Genomic DNA, 7,462 nt, shown 5'->3' with positions numbered 1-7,462 from the left:
GCAGGCCCGGGAGCGGGGCCGGGGGATCACGACCGGGACCGCGCTGGGGCTCGGGGCCGCGCCGGGCACCGGGGCAGCGGCGGCCACTCACGGCTGCAGCGGTTTCCGCGCGTATCGCGATATCACCCTCAGCGCCGCCGCCCCGCCGCCGCCATCGCGCCGCTCCTGCCCGGGGGCGGAGCGCTTTGGGCCCCGGCGCGATGGAGGCGCTGCGGCGGCCGGCGCTGCCCGAGGACGCGGTGCGCTACCGCCTGTTCGCGGCGGCGGCGGGCCCGGGCGGCGAGGCGCTGCTGCGGCGCTGCGTTGAGCTGGCCCTGGTGCGCTTGGCCCCGCTCCTGGCCGCCTGCGTGTGGCAGCGGCAGCCGTTCCGCCTGCGCTACGTGCCGGGCCGCGGTGAGCCGGGAGGGGGCCGGGAGGCGCGGCAGGAGGAGCGCCCGGAGCGGAGGGACTGGGAGGGGCACCCGGCGGCAGGGAACCGGGAGCCAGTGAGGGGGAACCGGCGGCCGGGAACCGGGAGAGTGTGAGGGAAAAGCGGGGGGGTAGAAGGGGAACCCGGCGCCCGGAATCGAGTAGCCTGTGAGGGGGAACCCGGGAGCGTGTTAAGGGAATCAGGCGGCCAGGAACCGGGAGTGTGAGGGGAAACCGGAGGGGTGTGAGGGGAACCCGGCGGCCGGAATCGAGGAGCGTCTGAGAGGGAACCGGTGGGGAGATCGTTTGAAGGGGATCCGGCGGCCGGGAACCGGGAGCTTGTGAGGAGGAGGCGGGAGAGTGTGAAGGACACCTGGCGGCCGAGAACCTGGATCTTTTGAGGAAAATCTGGCGGCAGGGAACCGGCAGCGTGTGAGGGGGAGTTGAGCCCTGTGAGGACGACCCGGTGGCCGGGAACTGAGGGCGTGTGAGGGGAAACCGGGATAGTTTGACGGCAATCTGGCGGCCGGGAACCGGGAGAGTTTGAGGGGCACCCGGCGGTTGAGAACCGGGATCTTTTGAGGAGACTCCGGCAGCCGGGAACAGGCAGTGTGTGAGGACAACTGGGCCGTGTGAGGGGGTCTCGGGGGCCAGAAACCAGAAGCGTGTGAGGGGGACCCGGCGGCTTCCCCGACTCTCGGTGTCACAGCACGGGTTAGCCCGGTGAGGCATCTGGTGCCACCTCCCTGGTGCAGCGGGGCCATCCCCGAGCACAGGACACAAGATTGTGTCAGCAGGGTCTGGGATATCCGCAGTGAGGGAGACTCCGCAGCCCGTGTGGACAATCTGTTGCTGGGCACGGCGTTGCTGAGCCGCCTCTCCTGTCTGTGCCCCGTGCAGGCGAGATCCCGGCGCACTTGGGCGGCACCGCGGTGTTCGGGAATAAGGTGGAGGATGAGTGGTTCATTGTGTAGCTGCTGCGGGAGATGAGCAGGGAGTTCGCGGGGCTGGCAGCCAGGTAAGGCGGGTGCTGCTGAGCTGCTTTAGTGGGAGGGCTGCCAAGGGGCAGTGCCTGTGCTCTGAAGGTCCTGTCTTAGCATTGCCCATCCTTGGAGGTGTTTCCCCATCCCAGACACGTTGGAAGTGTCCAAGGGCAGGTTGGATGGGGCTTGGAGCAGCCTGGGCTAGTGGAAGGTGTGCCTGGCTGTGGCAAGGGTGTTGGAAGGAGGTGTTGATCTTTAAGGTCCCTTCTAACCTAAGCCTTTCTATGAGTTTATGAATATTAAAAAAACCCCAGCAGACATGGATTCAGAAGTGTCCCTGAGGGTAGGGAATGCTCAGGGCTGGAGTGTTGCTGTTTCTGTAAGGACACAGGCTTTGTCTGGTCCAGGTGAAATAATGAGCAGACACCTTCACACGAATATGGATGGCTGCTAATGGAATGAATTAAAATGGACATAATTTATTTGGTCATTAGCAAAAAATTGTTTAATTATTTTCCCCTACTCCAAGATTCTTACAAGGGCTGGAACAGAAGACCAAAATAGATTGCAAGTGAGTACCTGGACTGTCAGGCTCATACTTTCCTTTTGTTTGAGGGAACAGACAGAGTGAGGGAGTTGAGAAGGTTGCATTCAGGGCTTTTCTTAGCATCAGGAACCAGCAGAGGTCGCATGTGATACCTGAAATGCTGCTTTTTAGTTCCTGTGATGTTCTGAAGCAGTTAGGATATCCTGGTTCTCCTAAAGCACTTCGCTAGTTGAAAAGAAACGTGGTTTTTTTGTTGTTAAGGAAACAAGATGTATTTGATAAACGTGTTACAGTTCAAATGGGGATTTTCCAGAATATTAAGGATTTTTCCTAATGTATTTAGAATGACAAAAGTTTATATTTGCTTGGGGATTTCAGTTTGGAACAAACATTGTATAGCCTGAAAAGCAATTTATCAGAAAAATCTTTCTATGATGTATTTTGAATGCAGTCTCAGGCACTGCCTGTAATATGGGTGCCTCCAAAGCCACTCTGGTGACCTGGAGGGAGTTTGCTGGCTGTCCCCAGCCCAGTCGCGCTGCAGGGAGTGTTTGTTTCTGCTCTGGCTGTTGCAGGTGACTTTCACTCGGTGTTTATATGCACAGCTGGTGCAGCAGCAGTTTGTTCCAGACAGACGCAGTGGATACACCCTGCCCGCCCCAGCTCATCCTCAGTACGGAGCCTGCGAGCTGGGCATGAAGCTGGTAATGATTGCTGGGGCATTTTGGCCTTGGTTCATGCATGCCCAGGGAATGGGTCCTTGTCTGGAGGTTGCCTGCTTGTCCAGAGAAATGTGAGCAAAGTCTGTCACACCTTGAGAACCTCTTGTTTTGCATCTTTTATCTGCAGGCTCATGGCTTTGAAATGTTGTGCTCCAAGAGCAGTAAAGTGGCTCCTGATGCCAAGAGAAACGTGTTAAGCGGTCCTCTGTGGGAGAGATTCCTCAGGAGCTTGAAGGAGAAGGATTATTTCAAGGTCTGTGAGTATTTCAGAGTTTTTAACATTGCAGGGAAAATACATTTTAACCCTTGAACTTGTGTGAGGAGCTTGAATCCATATCTCTGTGTGAAATGAACTAATGTGTTTAAAGGGGACATGTGCAGCTTGTTTCCCTTTGAAAGTAATTTATTTTGGAAATTAAAAAGGAAAAAGCAAGATGTGGGGATTGATTAATTCATCTAAAGCAAGGGGAGAAATACACTTGAGTGAAGAAAACCCCCATATGTGATTGTGTGAGGTGTGACTGATTTCACTGGTTTACATTTCATTTCCACCCCTCTAGAATTCAATATTCTTCAAGATCCATACATAACACCATCGACCTATCTGGGCCCATGCAAGTGTAATTTTTATGTGTGTGTGGTTTTTGTGACTTCTGGGGGTTTTGGTGAGGTTGTCTGGTTTATTTTTTTGTTTCTTTTTTTAAGATGCCTTTCACTACTTTTTTGATGTTAATAAATGGGACATAAATTGACTACTTGTTTCAAGGTTATCAAATTGGACAACACTATTGAGATTCTTAGCTCCATATCCTTTAATAAACTTCAAATACAGGAATGCCCTTTGCAGTATTGAGTTCCAAGTGTAGATGGCCAAGAGGTTTTACTTGTTTTTGTTCTCTCAGCATTCCTGTGTGACCAACAGTCACCCTTAGAAAGCCTGACTGTGAGGAGGAAGGGGAGGGAGAATTGTTCGGGTTCATGCCTGTGACTTGCATTTAACAGGGAGAAATGGAAGGATCAGCCAAGTACCTGGAACTGTTGCACATGGCAGAAGATCACTTCCAGCAATCTGTTGCAGTGCCAGAAAGGTGAGAGCTACTTGAAATTCATGAGTGTCATATATCCTACAAATCCTGTAAGTGACCTTTGAAATGCTTGTTACAAACACCTGAACCCTTTTCTCCACTGCACATTGAACATGGGAGCTGTGGCCAGGACATACAAGTACTAATTCCTCTGGAATGCTCCACTGGGAGAAGTTCTGGCTTGAGTAACTCTTTTATCTTGGTTATGTGAAATGCTGAGCTCTTCCAAGTGGATTCCAAGTGGTGACTGCAAATCAATTTTTGCTTGGTTGACTGTAGAAAGTGTAGAAAAGTTTCATTGAAAAGCAGTCCCAGTGAATAATGAATACAGGGTAATCTATCTCCTTTGCTCAAGGAGCTGGCTGTGGATTTCTCTGGATAATCAAATCCAAAAAGTAAATCACTGCAAAAATATCTGAGGCTTTGCCAGCCCATAATATCTTGACTGTTATTTTTTTGAGTTTCCAGTCTGTGGTGTTTAGGATCAGGTAATCTTAATATTTACCAAGGCAAATGAAATGTAAAGGAAAAGAGCCATGACCAATGGGCTTTGGAGCCATCAGCTGGGAATTGCAGGGACTGACTGTGTCCTGTTTTGGCCAATGCTCTGTGTAGTGCTCTGGTACTTCCCCCAGATTAATTTCCCTTTTTGATGTGTTTGCACAGAAGGAAAATGGAAGAATTCAAGTGAAAACCTGAATGCAGAGCATGTGATCCCATTGAATCCATTTCAGTAAATTCAATGTTTTTCTTCTAGCTGTGATGAAGTGAGCCCAGGTGATGAAATCCTGACACTACTACAGACAACCCCCATTGATGTGAAGGAATTGGAGAGAGAAGCAGCTTGTCTTCCTGCAGAGGATGGTGAGCTGGATGGGGGAATTATTCCTATTACAGATGATTATTTGTGGGGGTAGAGGGGCAATGCTGACAGCTGTGAAGGGAGAGCCAATCCAGCCTTCCTCAAGACTAAACACTGGGTTGGCTCTCCCAGTTTAGAGTAAGCCTTTCTTCCTCCACTTAGTGGCCCAAGGCTTCTCAGTGACTAGAATGGTCTCTCTGAGTTTGAGCTCTGCAAAGCAGAGTTTTTAAGTAGTGACAAGAAATCTGCACTCAGTTCTTCTCATCCTCTCTCTGGCTTTGCTGTGTGTGACCCAGGACCAGCACAAGAGCTGAGCTGCAGAGCTGAGCTGCAGGATGGTTGCAGTCCTGTCAGTCAGCTGGTTGGGGCCTGTGAGCCAGCAGGCTTGTGCAGAGTAACAGATGTGTGCTGTGTTCTTTCAGATGACAGCTGGCTGGATATTACACCAGGTGCTCTGGATCAGATGCTGAGGGAGACAAGAAATGAGTCCCTTCCTTCCCCAAATGAGGAGGAGCAAAAGTATGACTTGGAAACAGTTGCTGAGAGCATGAAGGCTTTTGTGTCCAAAGTCTCCACGCAGGAAGGAGCAGAAATGCCATGGTAGTAGCCCCTGGAGTGTGGCTCTGGTGTGGAATGTTGCACTGTGCTGCAGCCCTGTGCTTGGTTGTGTGATGCAGAGAATCAGAGTTTGAAGGTGCTGTGCTGAGCAGGGCCTGAAGCAAAGCCAGAGCAGTGAAGCTGTACTTGCTTTAAATCAGCTTGGTGCCACTCTGGCACTGGTGCAGGTTCAAGTGCTGCAAGCTGAGCTGGTCTCTGTTCCTCAGTTGGATTTTGTGGTCTTCACAATTTTTCTCCTTTATTCAAAGAATTCTTCCACTGGTTGTTTGATGTCTAATGCACACAGGCTTCAAACTTCTGAGGACTTTTAAATTCAAATGTCCCAACTTTGGTCCTGGCTTGAGAGAAATCAGTATGGCTTGTGCCTGTGTCAGGCTTATGCAAGCATAGAAGCTTCATTTCTTTAAAAATATTTTTAGATTTCAGGTCATCTGATGAATCCCATGTTACCTTTGATGTGGATTCTTTTACAAAAGCCCTGGACAGAATTTTAGGTGAGATTGCTTCTTTCTTTGAAACAAATGCCAGCACTGATTTCTTTGCTGTTGTACTGACACAACATCATGTGCAGGGGCAGACTCAGAGGAGCTGGATTGTGATGATGTGGATGAAGAGGAGGAGTTTGCTTTCTCAGCTGAGGATGATGAGGGAGCTGGATGCTGGGAATGGAAGGCAGGAGCAGAAGGTGTCTCCTGAGGAGCTCGTGGGCAGTCTCAAGGCGTACATGAAGGAGATGGACTGTGAGCTGGCACAGAGCAACGTTGGGAAAAGTTTCAGCAGCCACAAGAGAGGGGTGAGTGTGCCTTGAGCTCTGATTTGCAGCAGTAATTTCCAAGCAGGAAATGTGCTGCAAGTGGCCATTCTGAGTAATGGGATTGGAACCTTCCCACGTGCAAGCAAAGTGTGCTGGACCTGCACCATCATACATTTTTTATAAACTAAAGCTTAACTAAGCTTGGAATTTGCCCATCTTTTCCAAGGCTTAGTTCCATTTCCCTGTTTTTAGTAGTAGGGCAAGAAGCTGCAGCTTCACTTGTAAGGTCCTGTAGTAGTTTTCTCCCATAGGAAGCTGAGCCAGGACTCAGCAACACTTTGTGTCCTTCTCTTGGAATTTAATCTGGGTAATGGACAGTGGTGATTTTCAGCTGGCATGAGCATTTGGTGTCTGAATTCCTGTTTGTCAGGACTCAGGAGTGTACTGGACTTTTTTGGCTGCACAATTGCTGTTTCTTTTCTCCTGTGGTTTGCCCCTTTTTTTTCCCCCTTAAATGTGCTCATGCAATTTGATAAAGCTTTCTTTTTGTACTGTCTGCAGGCAAGTTCTGTTGGAGCAGCCCCATGTGAGAGTGCTGGCCCTGATTGTGGAGCTGAGGCTGCTGAGCTGGCAGCCCTGGCTGTGGACATGAACCTGGTGGCAAAGCTGCTCGAGTCCCGCAGTGCCCAGGCTGGCCTGGCAGGACCCAGCTGGAACATTTACAGAGCCTGGGGGTGAATTTACCTGAGAGCACAGAGCTCACTGGCAGCTGAGCAAGGCAGGGAGAGCCTTGGCACAAGACATGGCTGCTGGGGAGATGGAGCACACACACACGAGCAGGATGTGGGAGAAGAGGCCAAAGGTTTGAATTTGGAGCATTCTGTTAATTTTTGTGTCACTTCAGCAGAGTGAATTTACCTGCAGAAGCTTCTGTTTGCACACTGTCTTGGGTGGAAATGAGATTTTCCTAATGTTAGCACATTTTCAGAAATCTGGGAAATGATGTTGAATGCATGACTCAAATGAGGTTTTGTTTTATTACAACACCTCTCTTCCATTTTTTCATTCAGTGATCCAATTTGCCACATTTCTAAAATGTCCTTTTATCCATTGCTGAGTGGGGTCAATATCTGGGGAGCAGTTCTTGTTCTGAAAATGCTGCTGCCTTCAGGGGCAGGTGGGGAAATAGCACATTGCAGGAAGAGTAATTGGACCAAATGTGTAAATATTGGCCAGCAGTATTTTTTAAATTTATTTCAATCAAAACAGAAATACATCTTGACTACTGAATTTTTTGAAGGTATGCATAACTTCCTCAGTGCAGTATCAGTTCTTGGAGTGAAAGTATTTTTGTAATTGTTCATTTCTGAATGAATTCCATTATTGCTGAATGTTGATATACAGCTACTGCTGGCATGATGTGAGCCCAGGCTGAGCAGTTTGGGGTTTTTTCAGTGAAAATGTGGCTGGACGGCACACAGCA

General features: G+C 49.6%; 1 pseudogene; it reads left to right on the top strand.

The window, feature by feature from the left end:
• The first annotated feature begins 200 nt into the window (after positions 1-200).
• Positions 201-6,797, top strand: LOC128946053 (protein ecdysoneless homolog; annotated as a pseudogene).
• The last annotated feature ends 665 nt before the right edge of the window (positions 6,798-7,462 follow it).

This window comes from Melozone crissalis, unplaced genomic scaffold (genome assembly GCF_028551555.1).
Source record: "Melozone crissalis strain CALT ecotype California unplaced genomic scaffold, PUWL_Pcris_2 ptg000073l_1, whole genome shotgun sequence".
Lineage (NCBI taxonomy): Eukaryota > Metazoa > Chordata > Aves > Passeriformes > Passerellidae > Melozone > Melozone crissalis.
This window is presented reverse-complemented; position numbering and strand designations above follow the sequence as displayed.